This window comes from Petaurus breviceps, unplaced genomic scaffold, assembly GCF_028583685.1.
Source record: "Petaurus breviceps papuanus isolate PSGF00001 unplaced genomic scaffold, PetGlider_PUasm1.0 90845, whole genome shotgun sequence".
In the NCBI taxonomy this organism is placed as follows: Eukaryota; Metazoa; Chordata; class Mammalia; order Diprotodontia; family Petauridae; genus Petaurus; species Petaurus breviceps.
The window spans coordinates 173,936-197,645 of NW_027187359.1; the positions used below are offsets into that span (position 1 = coordinate 173,936).

The following is a 23,710-nucleotide window of genomic DNA, read 5'->3' on the forward strand; positions in this document are numbered from 1 at the left end:
AAGATAATGAGTTCTGTTTTGGACATTTGAGTTAGAACTGCTGACAGGACAGTGATTCAAAATGTCCACTTGTGAGGACAGATGTCTAACCCATAAGAAAGGACCTAGGACAAAGACTATGGCTGGCAATGTAGATGTGGGAGTCATCAGCATAGAGATAATAATTGAATCTATTCCAATCTGATGAGTTTTGAGGGAGAGGGAGGGAGGGGGAGAGAAAGAGAGAGAGAGAGAGAGAGAGAGAGAGAGAGAGAGAGAGAGAGAGAGAGAGAGAGAGAGAGAGAGAGAGAGAGAGAGAGAGAAGGAAAAAGGAGAGGGAGAGGGGAGGGGAGAGAAAAAAGAGAATAGATCCTTGGGGGTACTCTCACAGTTAGGGGATAGCATATAGGTTTATTGATAATCTAGCATAAGAGAGTAGTCAGACAGGTAGAAGATCAAAAAAAGAACAGTGTCAAGAAAACTCAAAGGAGGGAGGGGAACTATTCAAGAATAGATGGCAGTAAATAATGACAGATGGTACAGAAAAATCAAGAAGAATAAGGATTGAGAAAAGGCCCATTAAATAATCAATTTGGTAATGAAAGTAATCACTGGTTATTTTGGAGAAAGGAATTTCAGTTAAGTAATGAAACCAGAAGGAGTTGAGAAGTGATAGGAGAGGAAGTGAGAGAACAAATATAGATAGCTTTTTCTAGGATTGTAGTTGTGAAGGAGAAAAGATATATAGGAAGATGGCATGAAGGGATCATGGAATCAAATGAGGATTTTTTAAGGATGGGGAGACCTAGGCATATTTATAGACTACAAGGAATGAGCCAGTAGACAAGAGGAGATAAAAAATTAGAGAGAAAACAATAACGTGGGCAGTCTGTTGGAGAAGATAAGAATGAATAGGATTAAGAGAACAAGTCTTGGGTTTGGCTTTGGTGGTGAGAAAGGGCATCTCTTCACCACAAACTGGAGTAAAGGAGGAGAAAATGAGGGATAGTGTCATGAGGTATGGGGATGACACACTGCACTAAAAGTACAAATGCAGTCACAAAGAAGGTAAGTCCTTGCCTTTTGAGGAGCTTGCTTTTTTTTTTTTTTAAAGCAATCGGGGTTAAGTAACTTGCTCAAGGTTACACAGCCAGTTATTTCTGGGTGTGGTACTAAGTATCTGAGCCTGGATTCGATCCCTAGGTCATCCCAACACTGGGGCTGGTGCTCTTACTTGCTGAGCCACCTGGCCGCCCCGAGAGGAGCTTACATTTTAATGTGGAAGATAAGACATAAAAGGAAGCTAAAAAGGATAAGAGGAGAAGGTCCCTGGTATGGGGGTACAATGGAGATATCCACAGAAGTTCAGCCTAGTGAAAAATGAAAAGATAGATGGCCTGAGTCCCCCCCCCCCCATCCCCATAAAGGGATGGTTCTGTGAAGAGCCCTCCTCTTTCTAATGAGAGGGAAGGGCCCCAAGGAAATTACCCATTTCCCTTCCTCCAAAAAGTCCAAGTTCTTTTCCCGGGTAAAATATTTTTCTCTTATTCATGTTCCTTATCTCTTGATTCCTAACCCTAATCATGTTCCATGAGGCAGTGTCTTGTGACTCTATGGGCCTGAAATGAACTGTCAGGACTCTCTAGGGAGCCTTGATTTGGTCTGGGAAACATCCTAGAACAAATAAGATCATGGGAGCATTCCATATCACAATTCTGCCTCTGTACTTAATACATCTTATTCCATGCTCTTACTTCATCACCCAGCCATCCTTGGCAAAAATTTCCTGTCACAAACATTGATTTATTCATTGCTTTCCTGAAGACAGAGCTCTTCAGGAGGACTGGTAGATCATCTAAATAAGCAGAGTGAAAGATGCCCTACCTTGTGTGGTTTCTAGGGGCTTGGAAAGGACCCCCAGTTCTTCTCCCACCAAAAACTCCTTTACCAGCTAGTTGATGTCTGAAGTTCTACCACTGCAGAGCCAATTGTTTGGTTTGAGGTGGTGTTCCTTATTGAAATGCAAACACTCTTGGAAGAGAAAACACTTTCTTGTTAATAATATTCTGTGCTCTATACATTTTATAGGGTGGCCTAGAAGGGATTCAGTAACTGTTTTGAAGCATCTTAAAAGTGAAATCATTTGCTTTTAGGAAAAGGCAGACATACTCTTCTGTTGGGATGCATGAGTGTCCCAAATGCTTCTGTTCCCATAACTGAGATACACTGTTTTGTTCATTGCTATCTCTTGGTTTTACGTTGCCTTTATTTCCTAATTTATCTCCCCTTGTCCTCTCAGAGTCATCCAATATGACACAAGAAAGGAGAATAAACAAAGTTCAGCAAAACTCACCAACATAACAAGTTGGAAATTATATGTTCATCTCTTCAAAGCCTGACCATTATAATTACATAGTATTTAGTTTTCATTTTTTGTTATTTTTTTCCACTTAAGTTGTAGTCATTGTGTATATTGTTTTCCTGACTATACTTAACTTCACTTTGCATCAGTTTATGTTTTAAGATACACAGTTACTAAATAAAGTACCACAAAATATTACAGTTTCAGTTTGTAAAATGTTTATTTCTCAATGATAAAAGTATTTTGGGTAAACACAAGGGATTAAACCCACATGAACCAAACTGAAAGATAAGGAGATAAAAATAGTTTTGCTTGGTCTGTCCTTTTCAATGGGAGATTTGTAGAGTAGAAACTTTGTAGCAGAATATGTTTAGCCATCTAGTATAAACAGTACTTCCATTTAATGGTATATTTTACACTTTTAAGCACCTACCAAGTTTAATCCCTCATTTCTTTTACCATTCTCACAAAGTCAGGATTCCCCCAGAAATCCCTGTTGCTTTTCCTTTAAGTAAAAGGAAAGTTTTTGCTCTCCCCAGTGTTCCAAAGAATTCTAATTATGCAGAGTGGCATTGCAACCCCACACAAATAGAGCTTAGAGATCTTAGTTTATGGACTCCGTGGGAATAGCAGTTGAGGACTCTGGTGGTTATAATAAACTTCTGCAATATTTGTTTAGATAGAGCAATCAACTGGTATGCCCTGGGTGTATGAGAGTTGTTCAAACAAGGGTCCAAAAGTAAATTCCTCAGCATTCAATCTCAGGAAATTCAGGGACTGGCTTATATCAACCTTGTCCCAAGATTTTAGAAAATATTTGTTTTTTCCATTAAAATGGCAGATATTTACACTGTTGAGCTTCTCTGAATAAGTTTTCACCAGCATTCATTTTAATTCATTTGACCATGGAATTTAGGTTTGGGAGAGACCTTAAAGTCTGATCTAGTCCAGACGCCTTGTTTTACATATTTGGAAACTGAATCTCAGATAAGGCAAATGACCTGGCAATCTGGCTTTACGTCTCAAATCACTCAACTGAAACTGTCCTGTCTAAAGTCACCAGTCATCTCCTAACAGCTAAACCTATGATGACCTGTTATCCTTTATCTGAAGACCTCTGCAGCATTTGAAACTGTTAACCACTTTCCATCTGCATGGTTTCTCCTCTCTGGGTTTTATTACTTTCTTCGTTTTCCTATCTGACCATGCCTTCTCAGTCTCTTTTATTAGATCTCATACATATCCTACCTCCAATTGTGGATGTACCCCAAGTATTTATTATTCTTGGCCTTCACTTCTTTTTCCACATACTCTTATGGGTTCAATTATCATTTATAAGTAGACGACTTTCGGATTTCTATATCCAGGGCTCTTCTCTGTCCTGTGAGCTCTAGTCCAACATCACTGGCTATCTAATGGACATTTTGAACCAGATGTCTCACAGCCATCTCAAGTTTAATATGTCAAAAATAGAACAAATTAGTTTTTCCTCCCAAACCCATGTTTTTCGTCAACATCTCTCTTTCTGTCAAGAACACCAGCATACTTCCAGTGACCTAAGTTCAAAACCTTCATCTTCACCTCCTCAGCCCTCTTTTACACTACAGATTTAATCAGTGGCCAAACCTGGCATTTCTACCTTTACAACATCTTTCACATTAGTCCCTTTCTCTTTATCCACATGGCCATCACTCTAGTTCAGCCCCAAATCACTTCTAGCCTGGGATATTTTGATAGCCTCCTATCACTTTTAAGTTCTTTAAACTTTTCCCTCACATCCATCCTCACTTCAGTTCATCTTTCACACAACTAGCAAAGTGATTTTCCTGGAGGGCAGCTCTGGCCATATTCTTTCCCTGCTCATTTAACTCCAGTGGTTCCCTGTTTACTATAGAATTAAATTTAAATGTTTCTGTCTGACATTTAAAGTCCTTAACAAGCTGGTCCCAATTTATTTTTTCAGTCTTATTACACATTACTTTCCTTCATACTAGGGTCCAGGCTAGCTGGCCTTCTTACTGTTCCTCATGCATGACACTTCATCTCCTATCTCCATTCCATGCTTGGACTCACCTCTCCCTCTTAAAATTCCTATCTCTCTTTAAGAATTCATTCAAGTGCTACCTTTTCCATGACATTTTTCCTGATCTCTCCAGCTGCTATTGCTCCCCTCAAGATGTGTTCTAAATAATTAAGTAAATTAGAATCAAAATAACTCTAAAGTTCCAACTCACACCCATCAGATTGGCAAAAATGACCAAAGAAAGGAAAATGATACCTATTGACAGGGGGAGGGAGAACAGTGGAAAAACAGGTATACTTCTGTGCTCTTGGAGCTATGAATTGGTCCAGTCATTCTGGAAAGTATTTTGGAACTATATTGCCAGAGTACACTAGATTATAGTCACCCTTTGGCCCAACAATACCACTCTTAGCATGTATTCCAAAGGGATAAAAGAAAGAGGAAAAGGACTCTTCTGTACAAAAATATTTATAGTAGCTCTTTTTTTTTATAGCAAAGAACTATAGTCATAGTGGTGGTGGGGGGGAAGATAACTGTGGTATATGAATATGATGGAATATTATTGTGCTTTGAAAGGGATAGTTTCAGAGAAATGTGGGAAGATGTGTATGAACTGATGCAGAGTAAAGAGAGAAGAATCAAGAGAACCATGTATATTATATATTCACATTGTGAAGACAACTCTGAAAAGAATTAAGAACTCTTATCATTGTAGTGACCAACTTTGTGGCTCCAAAGGCCTGATGGTGAAACATGCTGTCCATCTTCTCAGAGAGAGATAGAAGTGGGCTTAAGTTGCAGAATAAGACATATATGAATGGACATGAGCGATGGGGGAATTTGCTTTACTATGAGTATTTGATATAAAAGTTTTGCTTTTCTTTTGAGGGAGTGGGAAGATGGGATGAAGTGGGAGAGAGGAGCTAGGGATAGGGTTGCTCCCCAAAAAAGTAATAAATAAAAATATGGAAAAGAAGGTCATTGAAACATGCTTTTGAAATATAGCAAAGAACAGAAAGCCAGGAAAAAAATCACAAACAAGCTGAAAAGTTTTGAAAATACTATGTTGAATTTACTATGTACTTGAAAGAAAACAGGCTGTACATAATAGAATTTCAGTTTCATATACAACCCTCTCTGATCTGCTATTTATGTGGAAGTGCCCATTTTAGTTGATGTTTGTTAAGTTCAGAATTTTTTCAAATGGAAAAAACGAGACCTTATGACAATAATACATTAGATTTGTATAGTACCTTCTTTATATATTTTCTGTTGCCCTGAATGTGCTCAATGATATTGGAAAAACAACAACAGCAATAACCTTGAATCTGTTTGTTATATATCTAGATATGCGCTTGCTGTCTTCCCTGGATAGATGCTCCTTGAGGGGCAAGGACTGTTTCACTTTTTTCTTTTTTCCCATAGTTCTTAGCTTCTTAAAAAAAAACAGTGATAGTGTGGTGATTTATATTTCAGGTAGAGTTTGGTGTAGTTAATTTCTAAGTTCCCTTCTAACTCCGAAATCCTGTCATAATAACTGAACATTTTTATACCACTTTATTGTTATTAAATACCTTTTAAATCTAATATCTCATTTGATCCTCACTGGAAAACCCTTTAAACATGTGTGTGTGTGTAAAATTGCTATCCCCATTTTATAGGTTAAAAAGGGTAGTGACTTGCCCAAGGCCATGAAACTGTTAAGTAATATAACCAAGCCTGGGTCAAGTCTCTTCACTCCTAGTCTAGTGAGCTTTCAACCAGAGTACACTATCTCTTATATACCAACATACAGACGCCACTCTTTGGTTCTGATTACATATAATTCAAAATGTTCTTTTGTTTAGTACAGATTGTTTAAGCATTTTATTACAGATACCATTTTCTATTTTTGCTTCTTCACAAATAAGAGTGGGATCATAGTGTATTTTGTTGGGGTTTGTTCTCTTACCACTTCAAAGGAATCAGAATGAACCATGAATAAGATGACATGCAAGAAATGATGGTTTGAAGATGTTAACCCCAACCACATATTGGATGTGGGCAAGTTTTTACTTTGAGCAAACTGACAGAAGCCTCTTTCAGGAAAAAGCTCTGGCTTTTAGAAATTATGAAAGTTATTTACTTCACTCTGATTCTATTGAGAGGCAGCATTGTTCAGTGGAAAGAAAACTGGCATTGGAGTCAAACAGCCTGGGCTAAAATGTCAGTTCTTTGATGTATTAATTTTGTAATTTTGGATAAGTTACTTTTATTCTCTGAGTCTCACTTTCCTTCTTTATGAAATAGATAGAATAATTTGTACTACCTCATAGACTTATTTGTAGCTAATAAAAAGACTGTCCCCTTTTTGGCCATTCTGCCACTTTCATTATGGTTTATGGGATTAAGAATAATTTTCTATCTATCTGTTTCATGTTCCATTGTGGGACATGAAGAATTGATCACTTACTGGCCAGTCTTCCAGTGATAAAATTAACTAGGTTGGTCTATAGACAGAAAATACACTCTGTCATCAGAGTGCTAGGTGGCACAGTGAGTAAAGCACCGGCCCTGGAGTCAGGAGGACTCAAGTTCTGTTCCAGCCTCAGACACTTAACACCCACACAAAAAGCCTCAGACACTTAACACCCACACAAAAAAAACTAGCCGTGTAACCTTGGGCAGGTTACTTAACTCCAACTGCCCTTCAAAAAACAAACAAAAAAATTATGTGTTAGTCTTTGATCCAGCAATATTACTACTAGGTCTGTACCCCAAAGAGATCAAAGAAAAAGGAAGAGGAACTCTATATGCATTAAAATATGTATAGCAGCTCTTCTTGTGTTGGCAAAGAATTGGAAAATGAAGGGATGCCCATCAATTGGGGAATGAATGAACAAGTTCTAATATGTGATTGTGATGGAATACTATTGTGCTATAAGAAACAACGAGCAGGATGGTTTCAAAAAAACTTATATGAACTGATGCAAAGTGAAGTGAGCAGGACCAGGAGATATTGTACACAGTAACAGCAATATTGTAACAATAATTAGCTTTAGACTTAGACTTAGCTACTCTGATCAACACAATAATTCAAAGGACACATAATGAAAAATGCTGTCCACCTCCAGAGAGAGAACTAATGAGCTCTGAGTGCAGGTTGAGGCATATTATTGCTTACTTTATTTTTCTTGCAAATGGCTAATGTGTAAATATGTTTTGCATGACTTCTTATGTATAATTGGTATCATGTTGCTTGCCTTCTTAATAAGTAGGAGAGGGACTGAGGGAAAGGAGAGAATTTGGAATTCACAGTTTTTAAAAATGAATGCTTAAAAGTTTAAAAAGAAAAAAAAAGATTTAAGCATGGCAGAACAAACACAGTATTCAGTTCTTGCTATGAGATCTGCAAAAAAAAAGCCAAAGAAAAACCTAAAATGTATAAGATGACAAATGTTTTGAGAATGACAGACTCTTAATTTTCCTAACATTTTAAGCCCAGGATACCAGATGTCTCTAGGGTCAAACATAAACTATTTGGAGCATTTAATGGTCTTCATGATCTGGCCTCTTCATCTTTCCATCCTTAGATATTACTTCTCTCCATGTTTTCTACAGGCTATAGTGGGCTACTTGCAGTTCCTCACACACAACACTACTATCTCCCATCTCTTTGTCTTTGCATTGGCTATCCTCACCTGGAATGCTTGCTTTCTATATACCTCTACTACCTACAAACATTACCTAGTTTCCTATGTGTACATATTGTCTATTGAATTAAGATTAATCAGTTCATCAATAAGCATTTATTAAGCATCTACTGTGTGCTAAGCACTGTGGTAAGTACTGGGAAAACAAAGAAAGGCAAAAAACCCAAACAAACCCCAAAACAAAACCAAAGCCAAAAGCCCCATCCAGTCCCTACTGTCAAGGAGCTCACATGAGCTAACTGGGGAGATAAGATGAAAACAATTATGTACAAATAAGATATATACAGGATAAATTGGAGATACTCAATGGAAGGATGGGATTGGCATTAAGGGAGATAAGGAAGGGCCTTTCATGGAAAATGTGATTTTAGCTGGGATTTCAAGGAAGCTAAGGAAGCCAGGAGGCAGAGATAAGGAGGGAGAGCATTCCAGGTATGAGGAAGAGCTAGTGAAATGGCTGGAGCCAGGAGGTAGAGTAGCATGTGTGGAACAGAGTTACTGAATTACAAAGTATGTGGGAGTAAGGGGTAAGGCATAAGAAGATTGGAAAGGAAGAAGGGGGGCAGCTTGTAAAGGCCTTTGAATGCCACACTAAGGGCTTTTTTTTAATTTGATCCTGAAAGTGATCCAGAGCCACCTTTATTAAATATTGGGGTAAAATGTCAGATTAGTTTGAGGACTGTGTAGAAGATAAATGGAAGTGAGGAGACATTTGAAAAAATCAACAAACCGTTGGAAAAGTCCAGGCTTTACGTAATGATGGCTTGGACCAGAAAGGTGGCAGAGTCAAAGAAGAGAAGGAAGAATATTTGAAAGTTCAAAACAGCAGGACTTGGTAACCAGGGAGAAAGAGAGTGGAGACAAAGATGATACCTAGATTGTGAGCCTGGGTGATTGAAAGGGTGGTGTTACCCTCAACACTAATAGGAAAATCCAGAAGGTGGCGGGGAAGCAGTTGGAGGGAAAATAATGAGGTTTTTTGTTTTGGATATATCAAGATATTAGGAGACACCCTGTTTTCCAGGGCTAAGGCCCAGCAAGCAGTCTGTGCCCTGTGCTTGGCATAACAACAGTACTTTTCACTCACCCTCTGGACGATCTCACCCTCTGGCAAAATCAAATAGTTATTGTATTGCTTTGACCAGCACCAGGTGTTCTCTGAGCTCGAACAAGCACTGGACAAAATCGGAAAAGAACCCATGTTCTAGTGGTGAATCCCTGCTATGAATCAAACTTGTCTCATTGTTGCTGTTATTCCTCATTGTCAGGGCTACAGTTCACTGTGCAACCATTGGTATAGGTATTGAGATCTCCCCATGCTGCCTTGTGCCCCACCCCCACTAGGGGTGGAGCCCCTGGCACATGTCTGATCTGCCTCCTTGCTTGCAGGTCATTTCCCTCACTTTGAAATTAAACTTCTGTTTGATTTCTGACTCTGCTGTTTCTATCCTGTTCTGTTCAGCTCCAGCCAACCCACAGGTTAGAGGCTGGTTCGGTCTGCTTGACAGATATGTTCAGTTTAAGATGTCTATGGAACATCCAGTTTTGGCTGTCTAATAAATAGGCAATTGGAAGCTAGAAGACAGGTTAGAGTTGGATTAAGTGGTTCTGAGAATCATCAGCATACAGATGATACTTGAAACAGTGGGAGCTGCTGAGGTCACCCAATGAAACAGTATAGAGGGAAAAGAGAAGAAATCCTAGGGCAGAGCCTTGGGGGATATTCATTGTTAACCAGCTGATGTGGATGAAGATCCAACAAAGGAGACTGAGAAACAGTGATCCGACAGGTAGGAAGAGAACCAGGAGACAGCAGTGTCATGGAAACCTAGAGAGAAGAAACCTTTAAGGGTGATTGACAGTGGCAAAAACTACAGAGAGATCAAGAAGGATGAGAATTGAAAAAAGGCCATCAGATTTGCCAGTTCAGAGATTATTAGTAACTTTGGAGACAACAGCTTTGGTTGAACAATGAGGCCAGAAGCCAGACTGTAGATACTTAAAAAGAGAGTAGAAAGGAAAAGAAGTATAGGCATCTGTTGTAGACAACTTACTCAAAGACTTCAACCACAGAAAGGAGAAGAGATATGGAAGAGATATCCTCATGATAGCTAGTGGGGATGGGAAAGATCATGGTTCAGATTAAGATGTTCTTTCAAAAACAAAAACACTAACCCTGAAATTAAAATTAAATGCTAAATATGGGTGGCCACATTTATTTTATTGTCTTTCTCTGAGTCCTCTGTTTTTCTTCTTTTAAAAAAAATTACAAAGAAAAACCAACTGCTTGGAAATATTTTATTATCAAGATAATCTAAAGTACATTTCAGAAGAAGTCTTTCTACTGTAGAATTGGTTTCTTTCTTTAAATCTGGCCAACAAACTGATGTAGAATCTATAAATATTTTTGTGTACATTGGCCTAAAACACTTAATTTTTTCAAGTATCCAAATAAACTGCCTAGTGTCCTCTTTATACCTAAATTCAGAAATATTCTGTTGGTCTTTTTTTTTTTTTTTTGCCTTTTGGAGGGCAATTAGGGTTAAGTAACTTGCCCAAGGTTACACAGCTAGTTTTTTTTGTGTGGGTGTTAAGTGTCTGAGGCCAGAACCGAACTTGGGTCTTCCTGACTCTAGGGCTGGCGCTTTACTCACTGTGCCACCTAGCTGCCCCATTCTGTTGGTCTTGCATAAGTTTAAGAATAAAAAAGCTTCACTCAGTTTGAATTTAAATTTATATGCCATAACCAGAAATGGCTGAGGAATTTCACCAGAGACAGATTGGGGATATTTATATTTTATTTGTACTTTTACTCTTTTGAATAAACTATATTGATTTCTGGACTTCATGCTTTGGGAATTTGTAATAAAGAACCATAGAATCATAACACTTTAGAGGAAGAAGGCTCATAGCAATCCATTACAACATTAACTTTAATTATTAATGTATCACTGTTGCTACTAATTCAATTCAATTAAAGAAACATTCATTTTTTAAAATTTATTTTTAGTGTTCAACATTCATTTCCCAAAGATTTTGAGTTATAGAATTTGTTCTCATCTATCCCCTACCTCCCATCCCAAGATGGAAGGCATACTGAAATGTGGGATGGTTCTCTAAGAGTAGTAGGAAGATTCAAACTGAGCTGAGGCTGATGAGCAAAGTTGAGGGCAACAACATGGCCTGGGCTTTTATTGTAGTGTTTTACTAGCTATAGTGGTGAAACAGGGAAAATTAAAGAGAAGATAACAATGGTGAAGTCAGGTCAGCAAGCATTTATTTAAGTGTTTACAGTGTTCCTGGCACTGTGCTAAGCACTGGCATGCAAAGAAAGGTAAAAACCAGTCTCTGCTCACCAGCTCATAGTTTAATGGGGAAGACAGCAGCAGGAGGTGATGATAACTTACCAAGGAGAAAAGGCAGAAGAGCTCACCTTTTATTTTGTTTGTTTTCTTTACCAAAGAGAATCATCTTTGGATTGTAAAAGACAGAACAGGTAGGACTGGAAAGAAGTTGATTGTCAAGGAGAGAGAGCCAGAGCTGCCCTAGATGGGTACAAGTCAATAATTGATCACCACATTTATTAAAGGGTAAGCTCTTAAGCCCTGGGGATACAAAAACAGAAGCAAAATGTTTTAGTCCCTGAGCTTACCTTCTAATGGAGGATGACAACACATATAAATGTAACTATGGTGGATAAAAGTGTTGCTAGAGAGGGTATAGGTTTTCACTATTCTTTCCTTTTTACCCCTCTTTGTCTCTGGAGACCTGGAGCCTTCACACTCTGTTACAATGATTAATTCATTTTAAGCCCAGGGGAAATGTTATGGCCTTTCTGGTCCACTTTGTTCCCCCTTCTGCTGTTTTAAGGAATTTATATTAAACAAAAAGGAGCAAAGTCATAATTGGTCAGATAGAACATTTATTTAATCCTCACCAGTGCCAGCCTGTGCTAACTGCTGGGAATACAAGCACAGGAAGACAAGATGCTCCCTGCTCTTAAGAAGCTTATATGATAATAGGGGAAGGTCAGACATAAAGGGGTAGTAGAAAGGGCTAGCTGGTGAGGAGAGCGAGCAATATAAAAAGTGAGGGGAAATGGGAGTGAAATGAACAAGTCTGGACCCCCGACAAAATGGGGATCTGGGCCAGAGACTGACCAATCAGGAGGGCAGAACTCAGAGTGGGGAAGCATCTCTGGGCAAACTAGTTTGCCTCTGTGGAGATGGTGAGCACCCAGTTAAAGATAATTCCTAACATTTTAAGCTGAGGTTTGGCTGTCTGCCTTAATTTACATTTATATTTATCTCTAATTAACCCCTGGCCTCTTTGTGGTTCAGCTTTCTGGTAGGGCTCTAGTATACTGTCCAGGTTTCTGAGGCATACAACAATGAGGTTAGCACAGTGGCTCTGTAGACCTTCAGTTTGGTAGGCAGCCTGATACCTCTTCTCTCCCACACTTACCAACAAAACCCAAAAAGAAGAGGTAGAGAGAGAAATTCCACTTAAAATAATTTGGGAATCTGCCCCAAGATAAACCTGCCAAGACAAACCCAGAAACTATATGAACTCAATTACAAATCATTTTTCATAGAAATAAAGTCAGATCCAAACAATTGTAGAAATACTAATTGCTTATGGGTAGGCCGAACCAATATAATAAAAATGACAATTCTGCCTAAATTAATTTATTTACTCTGGGCCATACCAATCAAACTATCAAAGAATTCTTTTATAGAACTAGAAAAAATTATAAGCATTCATCTGGAAGAACAAAAGGTCAAGAATATCAAGGGAATCAGTGAAAAAAAAATGTGAAGCATGGTGGCCTAGCTGTACCAGATTTCAAACTATATTACAAAATGGTAATCATCAAAACAATCTGGTACTACCTAAGAAATAGAATGGTGGATCAGTGGAATAGATTAGGTACATAATACACAGTAGTGAATGACCATAGTAATCTATTGTTTGATAAACCCAAAGAGCCAAGCTTTTAGGGCAAAAACTTGCTGTTTCACAAAAATTGTTGGGAAAACTAGAAAACAGTTTGGCAGAAATTAGGGGAGCATGGAAAATTATACCTGTCAAATCTATGGATAAGGGAAGAGTTTATGACCAAAAAAAAAAAGACAGAGAAGACCATGGGAAGTATAATGGATAATTTATATATATATATATATATATATATATATATGTATGTATATGTATATGATAAATATAATGGAAATAAAAAGGTTTTGCCCAATCAAAACCAATGTAGCTAAAATTAGAAGGAAAGCAAGAAACTGGGGGAGAGGGGGAATTTGCAGCAGCTTTCTCTGGTAAAGCCCTCATTTCTCAAATACAGAGAAAACTGAGTCAAATTCATAAAAACAAAAGCTATTCTCTAATTAATAAATGGTCAAAGGATACAAACCAGCAATTTTTCCATGAAGAAATCAAAACTATCTATAGTCATGTGAAAAATTCTCTTAAGTCACTATTGATCAGAAAAATGCAAATTAAAGCAACTCTAAAGTACCTACCACCTCATACCTACCAGACTGGCTAATGTGACAGAAAAAGAAAATGACAAATGCTGTAGGTGATGTGGAAAAATGGGACGATATTACACTGTTGGTGGAGTTGTAAACTGATCCAATCATTCTAGAGAACAGTTTGGAACTATGCCCAGAGGACTATAAAGCTGTGCATACCCTCTGACACAGTAATACTAACTCTATACCAGAAAGAGATCAAAGGAAAAGGAAAAGAACCTACATGTACAAAAATAGATATTTAGCAGCTCTTTTTGTAGTGACAAAGAATTAGAAAATGAGATGCCTGTCAATTGAGGAATGGCTGTGCAATGTGTGGAATGTGATTATTAATATAATATTATTGTGCTATAAGAAATGATGAGGGTGATGGTTTCATTTAAAAAAAAAAACCAACCCTGCGAATGTCTATATGAATTGATGCAAAGTGAAGTGAACAGGACCAGGAGAACATTGTACACAGTAACAGCAATATTGTAAGGATAATTAACTGTGAAAGACTTAGCTACCCTAATCAATACACTGATCCAAAACAATTCCAAAGGACTCATGAGAAAAAAAAATTCTGTCTACCTCCAGAGAGAGAACTGATAAACTCTGAGTGCAAATTGAAGTATAATTTTTTCATATTCTTTATTTTTCTTGCCTTCTTTTGCAACATGGCTAACATGGAAATATTTTGTTTAATAGATAACATATTGCTTGCCTTCTCAGTGGGTAGGAGAGGGGCTGGAGAAGGAAGAGAATTTGGAACTTAAAATTTTTTTTAATATATTACAAATACAGTAATAATAATAATACAATCCCTAGTCTCAAGGAGCTCACACACTAATGGGAGAGATAAATAAGATATATACAGGAGAAATTGGAAATAATCTACAAAGGAAAGGCATCAGGAAAGGCTTTCTATAGAAGGTGAGATTTTAGCTGGAACTAAAGGAAGACAGGGAAGCCAGGTAGTGCAGATGAAGAGGGAGAGAATTCCAGGGATGAGAGACAGTCAGTGAAAATGCCAGGAGTTTGAAGAAGGAACCTCAAGGAGGCCAGTGTCATTGAACTACAGAATCAGAAAGGGAATGGTGGTGGAGAGGAACACAGTATAAGAAGCCTGGAAAGAAATGAGGGGAGAAGATTATAAAGGTCTTTGAATACCAGATTTTATATTTAATCCTGAGGTGATAAGGAGCCTCTAGAGAATGTATTGAATAGGGGAATAATATGTTCAAACTTATGCTTTAGGAAGATCACTTAGCTGACCAGAGAAGATGGACTGGAGTGGGGAGAGACTTGAGACAGAGTCTAAGCCGAAGGCTATTACAGTAGTCCAATTGGAGTGAGGTCGTGAGGGCCTGGGCCAGGGTGTTGGACAGAGAAAGGGGTGAGTACAGGAGATGTCATGAAGGCAAATTGGACAAGCCTTGGCAACAGATTAGATATGGAGAGTGCCCATATGGGATTTTAATCTATTATTCTCTTGGTTTTAAAATGTGAGGACATTAAAAATATCTAAGCATTATTGTTTGTCTTTTAACAAGCTTCATTAGGACTGTGAAAAGAGAGGAAAACAAGTTAATTCCTTTGAGAAATGCCACTGTTTTCTTTCTGTAAATTAATTGTCAGAAAGCACACACTCTTACTCTAAACTATTCCTTGTAAGTTTCTGAGGGACTCTCAGAGTTCAGACTGTGATAGACCTGGAAGCTCCAGCACTTTACCCAGTAAAAATGGTGGTTATCAACCATTTTCCCTCCATTTACGATTAGGTGAAACAGGACTCAGGGGAGAGGCTAATTTGCATTGTTTCTGCTGCAAGAGCTGGGCACTCAGTAAAGTTGGCTGATTTTTTTCCAAACATATCAGTTGGCGAGTGCATAACCCCTTCTGTGAGTTGAAACTGTGCAGAAGGCTCTGGATTTTTTTTTAATAAACCAGACCTTTCCACTGAAAGTATTTTCATGCTTTGGGGGAGTGGAAGGGAAGGGAGGAGAGAGATTACTCTGCACCTGGGTAAGCAGCAGCTGCATTTCACCCTACAGACAGTGGATGATGTGCCTCTCCCTCCTGTTTATATGTGAGTGTATCTATAATTTCTTATTCTTTGTGAAAGTATCCTGATTGTTATCATTCTTGGAAGAACAAGTCTATAGGTAACCTCGTTGTTCCAAAATACCAGGAGTTCTCATTCACCAGTGGGATCCTAATTTCACTACAGTAACTGGGACACACTCAAATATGAACTTTATTGTTGCAGGAGTGTTTATGTTTGGAGCAGCTGTTAAGCAACTTAAGAGCAATACAAATTTTTCATCTTTAATTTTATTATTTTTATGTGACTTAAAAATAATATTACATTAAGCAATTGAGGTATAAACTGATAAAGGGAATGAGATTCATGTATTCTAAAAGAGACTAGGTGGCAAATTGAGAAGAAGAATGGACTTGTCTCTTGCATCAAATTAGGCAAGTAGATGATTTGATCTGTAAGGCACCTTCCAGCAATAGTGGCCTGTGTATAAAGATCCTTTCCAGCTCCCATATTCTCTGTTTTATGGGCTCCTCTAGTTTTGACATTCTGTGTTCTAAAGTCTTTTTCAGGTGTGTGTGTCTGTGTGTGTGTGTCTGTGTGTGTCCGTGTGTGTTGTAACAGAAGCCCAAATAAAACTTCCTGAGAACAGCGTGACTTGAGGAGTGGTCTTAAAGGCACAATAAGGGGAACAGCCTTGTTTGGTGAAACTTTCCAGAAGCAAAACAACTGCTCACTTGAAACATAGAGATTTATCATCCAAATCCAAGCAGATTGCCAGGGCTATAAATAGTTTAACTGCAAGTAAACAGTTTCTTTCCCCCTTTGCTGTTGCTGGCCCATTGTTCAGGAGCCTGAGCAACCAAGCCAAGGAAGCAGCATTTTAGCCCAAACTTGGGCTCTCTTCTTTCTCTAGGAATCACGCTCCTTCACACTGGGAGAATGTCAAAGATTTGACAAGATTGTAATGTGGCATTTGTGACCTGGAATGAAATTTGTCTTCTTTGCCCAGCTTTTCCTTCCTCCTTTTATACCATTGCCAATTCTTGCCTGTTACAGAACTGTTTAAATCACAAATTTTATAGATACTATAAAAAGACCAAAACACATGGCTAATTACTGAGAGGCATATTCCATTGCCACACACTCCCCCTTTTCAAGGCCAACATGCACATGGCCGCTTCCTGAGTAGGGAGTCGTTTGCTTTCGGAGCTGCCCTTAGTGGATCACTGAGCACACTCCGGCTAACTAGCTAAATTTTCTGCAAGTTGTAGACATTTCAAAAGCCTCTTGAATAAGCCAAGCAAAATGTTGCCCTGAGAACAATTTTGGACATTCCATAGTTTATTTTTAAATTTTTCCTTTTGGAAAAAATCAGAGCCTCCTACATATTTTTCCACTTCTGTTGCATTAATTTGCAAGAGTCCATTATATTGAGTAGTCCTAAGTAGGCTATGAAGAGGCAGTGGTATAGGGGAAAGAGTGCTGGATTTTTAGTCAGAGAACCTGATTCAAAACCTTACTCTGTTCCTTACTACTTAGTGACCTTGGGCAAGTGACTTCATTTCTCTAGGTCTCTGTTTCCTCCTGTTTAAGGGACAGGGTTGGGCTAGATGATGTCTAAGACCTCTTCCAGATCAACATGGTGCCTTGTGCATAGCTGATGCATACTAAATATTTGTGGAATTTAATTTAGTTGAATTGAACTTCTGTGATTCTGTGGAACCCTCTACACTACATTGTCTATTTCTATACCACACTTCTCTTCCAGAGAAGGAGGCTGTTTCCTGTACACATAGCCCACAGTTGGGTTAAAATGCTGTTTCTTTGAACCTGTCAGGAAACCAACTGGCTCATGAAAAGTAGCAAGACTATGTATTGTTTGCCCAACACATCCACTGCTTGGGGTGCTTCCTCCACAGGCTAAGCTTAATCACACCTGTCTAAGCCAAAATGTCCTCAGTCCAGCAGCAGCATTACCACACATTGGTGATGTCCATGTGGGCTGAGCTATATGGGCCTATGGGGGAAGGGAGGATGCATGACTAGGAGCAGAGAGGTAGCCAGTCTCTTAAAACTAGAAAGAGAGATGAGAATAAGTCAAAACCTCAGGAAAGTTCCCCAATCGATACAGAAAGTGTCTTGGCACTATAATGTTGGTGCTTTTTTTTTTTTTTTGGAGAAAATAATATGCCTTATCATCAAAAATGGTTTGGTCTAAAAGTCTTTGTTTAGTTGTGGTGCTTATTAATATGGATATATGGATCCAGGAAGGAATAGGGAAAGGATAATGACAAGAAGAAAAAGTTCTGGATTATGTTTCAAGTTCTTTGCTAAACAGTTAGATAGTTACCTGTTATAATGGACAAAACTCTAGGTTAAGTGTTAGAACACCTGGCTTCCAGTCCCAACTCTACCACTGACTAACGTGCTCTGTGATCTTCCTTTGTCTGTGTCTGTCACACTTTTATCCTCTTCTGTGTCGATGATCCTGTGATTCTCTTCTATCCTTTATGCAGTGAATGCTAGGCTGCGGATTTCATCACCATAAAATATGGATAATAGTCATTGTGGTACATTTGAAAAAATACTGGATTTGAAGTTCAAAGGACCTGAGTTTGAACCCTAGCTCTGCCTACTTGATATCTCTGTGACCTTTGGCAATAGAGTCCCTTGATATCCGCAGGCCACACTTCCCTCATTTGTAAAAGAAAGGCCAGATCTCCTCCAATTTGAGCTCCTGGAGTCCTAAAAATAAAGCATATTAAGGTTTATAAAAAAAGTTTTCATGTGTATTAATTCATTTGACCCTTAAAAACTACTTGAAGGTTGTCAAATAGGTATAAATCTTTGTTTCATATTTCTCTGATAAGGGTTTGATATTCAAGATATAGAAATAATTAGCAAATATATATGTATACATGTATACATATATACATGTATACACACACGTATATAACTAATAGTAGTATCCCCAATAGATGGTCAAAGGATATGAACAAGCAGTTCTCAAAAGAACTACAGAATGAAAACTGTGTATTCACAACCACATGAAAAAATGCTCAGAATCACTAAAAATAAGAGAAATGCATATCAAAATAACTCTTGAGTTTTTACCTGCTTATTGGCAAATTTTTAAAAAGTGACAAAAGTGTTGGGAGGCTTATAGAAAGACAGACACATGCAGATTGTTCGTGGAGCTATTTGAAATAGTATGACCATTCTGGGAAGCAAATTGAAATTATGCAAATAAAGTGATTTGTGTCCATACCCTTTGAACCATTACTGGGCTTATATCCCAAGAAGCCATCAATTTTTTTTAAAAGTCCCTTTACACTCCAAAATATTTATAACAGCACTTTTTGTGATAGTTGGGGATTGAAAACAAAGTAGATGCCCATCAGTTGAGAAATGGCTAAACAAAATGTCATGGAATATTACTGTGCTATAAGAAATGAGATGTGGTATATAATGAATGTAATGAATATGTAATGAGTGTAATGAATATAGAGAAGCATAGAAAGATCTATATGAACTGATGCAGAATGAAGTAAACAGAGCCAATAAAATAAAATACACAATGATTACATATAAATGGAAAAAACAAGACACCAAAAATCAAAAGTAAATGTAACAAAATTGTAAAGCTCAGGAGGGACTTGAATAAAGAGACATGAGAAGACAACTCCAGCCCACAAATGTCACATACTGCACATGCTTTTGGAGAATTTTTAATGTATTGATTCTTTGTGCTGACTTTAAAAAAATATTATTTTTTAAAATTATCATTTGTCACATGGAATGGCTCTCTGAGAGAGGAAAAAGGGAGCAATACATGGGATACTATGGTGATGTAAGTAGCAGAAAATATCAAAACTTTTTTTTTTTAAGAACCACTAGAAGGATAGGTGGGGCAAGCCGAATTCTCTTCATTTTACAGATGAGGACAATGAGGCCTTGAGAAGGGAAGTCATTTACTCAGGGTCACACAAAGTAGGACTCTCACCCAGCTCAGCAGGGTTATGAAGAACCAAGCAGTACTTGAAAGTAAATTCCTTTAAAGCCAAGTCAGTTTAATGGTGTGTTAGGGTATTCTTTCTACAGATTGGTTGATATATGAAGAATGATTTTCTCTGTAGGCAAAGTTTTACAAATTGAGTCGTAAAAGAAGAAAGTGCTGACTTTTTTTGTGTACATGTTCCTTAATTTTGGTTAAGTGGTGTGTGATTCAGAGCAAAGAGAATAATTCAGTCAAGGGACCTGTCTGAAAATTGTTTGTATTTCCTGAAACCCATTCAGGCTGTTGGAATGAAGGCATACTTTACCAATTACAGCATGAATTGTCCTTTGAGTTGAATGGGCTTCTGACGACACTTCCTATGATACTCAGGAGAATTTTGCTCCATTACTAATAATAATGTCTTTGATTTATTTAGTGCCTTTTCCCAGAGACATCAGAGTTTTTGACTTCATGGATATTTTTTCATTCTCGCAGTCTCCTTAAGACATAGGAAGGGAGTTTTAATGTTCTCACTTTTATGGGTGGTAAAACTGCTTCAGAAAGGGAAATAGAACTCTGCATTTTGTTAGAACTGAAAGTATCCTTTTATAACAGAGTGTAGAATATCCAAACTGGAAGACATTTTAGAGTTCACCTAATCCAACCCCTTCATTTATAGATTTGAAAACTATGTGCCCCAGAAAAGGAAAGTGGTTTGCCCACAGTCAACCAATGAATTAGTGATGTAGGTGGGCCAAACTCAAGCCAGCCCAGCAAACGGTTGCCACCAGACGCCTTACAGGATGTACTGTGAAAGAGGAAAGTGGACTTTTCTTGTGTGAACTTGGAAAATCAGCTGTCATCTATCAGTCTGCCCAAACCATTTTGGAATCCATTCATATTTTCATTTCTAAGATCTTCAAAGTTTTGTAGGAGGCATTGTGGTTAGTATAAAGAACATTGGTCTAGGAGTCATTTAGGCCAAAACCCAGTTGTGTGACCCCAGGGCAAGTCTCTTCTGAGTTTCAGTTCCCTCATTTGTAAAATGAGGATAACAGTTATACCACTTACTTCACATGATTGTGAGGAAAGCCTGAGTTAAACATGAGCTGCTGGCATTAAGCACCTAGTATAGTGCTCTGCCTAGTATATGGGCTTAATACATATTCATTAATGAACTTCTGTGGGAAGCAAACAGCTTCATCAGCTTGACAGGAAGAAGGCAATGGGAAAACACCCTACTCCAAAGAAAATAATTGAAATGCTGCAAAGCAAAAATTATAAACCCGTCATGAGGCAGTAAGAAACAAAGGGCGAGGATGCCTGCATCCCAGGGCTAGTGAATTGTAGATAGGAAACCTTTTGTCACTGACGCAGCAGTGCTGAAAATGGAAGGAAGGATGTCAGACATATGTGGCCAGCCTGGGATGAAGTTACAGCACCAAGTTCATTGTCCTAAGGAAATGGATCTCTGCTGTGGACTTCGAGGTGGAAGCTAGGCAAATGACTGGTTGACATCATCAGGCTGAGCATTGCATTACAGCAAATGGGGACTTGCTTGGCAAGCTATATGGGAAACTCCCACTAAAGCCTCGAAGTGCATTTCATTTAGGAGATAGAGAGGAAGCAAGCTCTCTAACGACACTGCTACGGCACTCAGTCCATCCTTTCTCTTTTGCTGACAGCCAGGCTGGCGACCAGGATTCTTGCTTCACATGCCTAGTTTTCAACTGGAAATTCCCAGGGCCCAGAGAGTTTCATTCTGTAAGTAGAACCTCAGATCCCTTCCAAGGAGAAGCAGAGGCAAAGTCTAAAAATGAGTTGTCTAGAAAGACACGTAGATGGCAAGTTGGTAACTGAGCAGCTGTTTTTATACATGTGATATGTATAGAAATATGTATGTTTTTGCCTTGAAAATGGTGACTTTGTCTGAAACTTCTTAAGGCTGTTGTATCATCCAGTTCCTGTTGGGTTTTATCTAGAGAAAGTGGATATTTAAGTTGGAATTAGGAATGTTAATAAGTTTTATAAAGTTATATGATTATGTGTTAACTATGTGGTGTTGGTATAGTAGAAAGAATATTGATCTGAGATACAAGGAATCTGGGTTCTGATTCTGGTTCTGCCACCAACTAGGTCGATAGGTTGTGTGACATTAGAGAAGCCACTTTGACCTTTCGGGACTTCTGTTTCCTTAGCTATAGAATTAGAGAATGCAGGTGTATGTAATTTTTAAAAGCTGTAATCAATGTCTCAAGGCTCCTCCCAGCTCTGATAGTCTATGTTTGGAGGACCCTTCCAATGCCAACATTTTCTCTTCTAAGGTTTATCTTTATCAGACATTTTATGGTTCTAAGAACAAATGTTGAAGTAGATGGCATTTTAAATGCCATGGCATTTAAAAGCCAAAAACGTGGTCAGTCCTCATTTACTTTTGCCACATGGTGTTTTCTTTTTCTTTGTTTTTGTAATTTGCTATTTATTTTTGACATATAAGCAAAGTATGTGAGCTCTTGGGTGGTTACCTATTTTCAGATGTATAAATATAAGGAACCACTTTGGTACTGAAAGGGAAGTTTGCAGTCGTTGTTGCTACCAAGCACAGGCAGGATCACAGGGGGTTGCTAGATACTGTGGGAATGGATGGATATCTTAGGACATTGGGTCTCCCATTCATCATTCCTGAAAAGTAGTTTAAATATATTTCAAAAGTTTTACCACTGAAAAGGCAAAACTTTGAGCCAAAACTCACATAGCTTATGTCAGAACTTGAAAGAAATCTGACTATAGGGAAGAAAATATTCCTGGTCCCTGAAGGGACTCTGTGCGGTTTGAACTGACACAGATATTGGAAACAAGTTTCTAGCAGTTTTTCATGTTTTATGCACATAGGTATGTGGTTCTTGAAGAGTAATGGAGAAATCAAGGATCAGATGAGATTTTAGGACCCAGAGTTAGGAGGTCCTTTAGAATTCACCTAATCCAACCTCCTTACTTTATAGTCAAGGCGTTAAGTGATTGCCTAAACTCCTTTTGCCAGAAAATGACTGAATAAGAATTCAAACCCAGGTCCTTCAACTCTAATATATCAGTGAATTTTCCATTATATCAGTATCTGTTTCAAGTGTGTGTGTGTGTGTGTGTGTGTGTGTGTGTGTGTGTTAGAGAGAGAGAGAGAGAGAGAGAGAGAGAGAGAGAGTTATCTCAATTTAAGATATTATAATAATAAATAGAAGTGGAGCCCTTAAGGCTTGCCCTGAAGCAGGGGCTTCCTTCTGATGGACTAGGAAGCACAAGCTCCAGTTTCCTGTTCTGTCAAATGAAGAGCTTTAGACCAGATGACCTCCAAGTCCTTTCTAGCTCTAGTATTCTGTGTTCTATGCTTTGTTATCTCATCTAGCTCTAAGGTTCTATGTGAATCTGGTCAGTTACTAGTCAGTAACAATGGCCATTCATCCTTTCCATGGACCATTTCTGTTTCTCTGCATGGGGTTAAATTAATCAGTGCTGGACTTGAGGAAAGGCATGAGCCCAAGGTTTTAAATCAGTGGATTTCACAGTATTGGGGATTTCACAGTATTTCATATCCTTTACTCTTTTGAGTGATATAGTAAGTAAAGACTGAGATATGTTTTGTTGACTGATGGGGGAAAATTGTCTTTATTTTACTAGCAAATGATCAAACTTTATAATTCTCAATTATTATTACTACTCTGAATGAAAAATGAGTTGCTACGAATAAAAATGAATTGCTATAGAAATATAAGCCAGTATATGTATTTATTATTGTATCTGATATAATAGCACTAATAATAGCTCATATTTCTATAGTTCTATGTGGCTGACAAAGTATTTTTTCATAACTCAGTGAAACAGACTGTTTCTCCATTGTACAGATGAGGAAACTGAGGTCCAGAGAGTGATTTGCCCATTGTCACAGAGCTAGTAAGTTGTAGAGTCATTACTAGAGTTTGACATTCTGACTCCAAATCTAGGCATCAACATCCTTGGAGATGGGGAAAGAAAGTAAAGATCAGATAAGTGTTTAGGACCTAGGAGTCTAGAACTGTAAGAGACCTTAGTGAGCTAGT

At 38.2% G+C, this 23,710-nt stretch overlaps 1 protein-coding gene across 5 annotated transcripts in view; it reads left to right on the forward strand.

Annotated features, from left to right (window-relative positions):
* Positions 1-23,710, forward strand: part of PKIG (cAMP-dependent protein kinase inhibitor gamma) — a 69,743-nt gene that overhangs the window by 14,526 nt on the left and 31,507 nt on the right. For 2 of the 5 annotated variants that reach the window (XR_011165220.1, XM_069071830.1), the window contains exon 1: positions 21,184-21,383. The exons of 2 other annotated variants lie outside the window; for them this stretch is intronic. The gene's annotated coding sequence lies outside the window, so the exon portion shown is untranslated. Of the gene's footprint in view, positions 1-21,167; positions 21,384-23,710 lie in introns of those variants that run through there. One more of the 5 variants, XM_069071833.1, reaches the window with a different exon arrangement.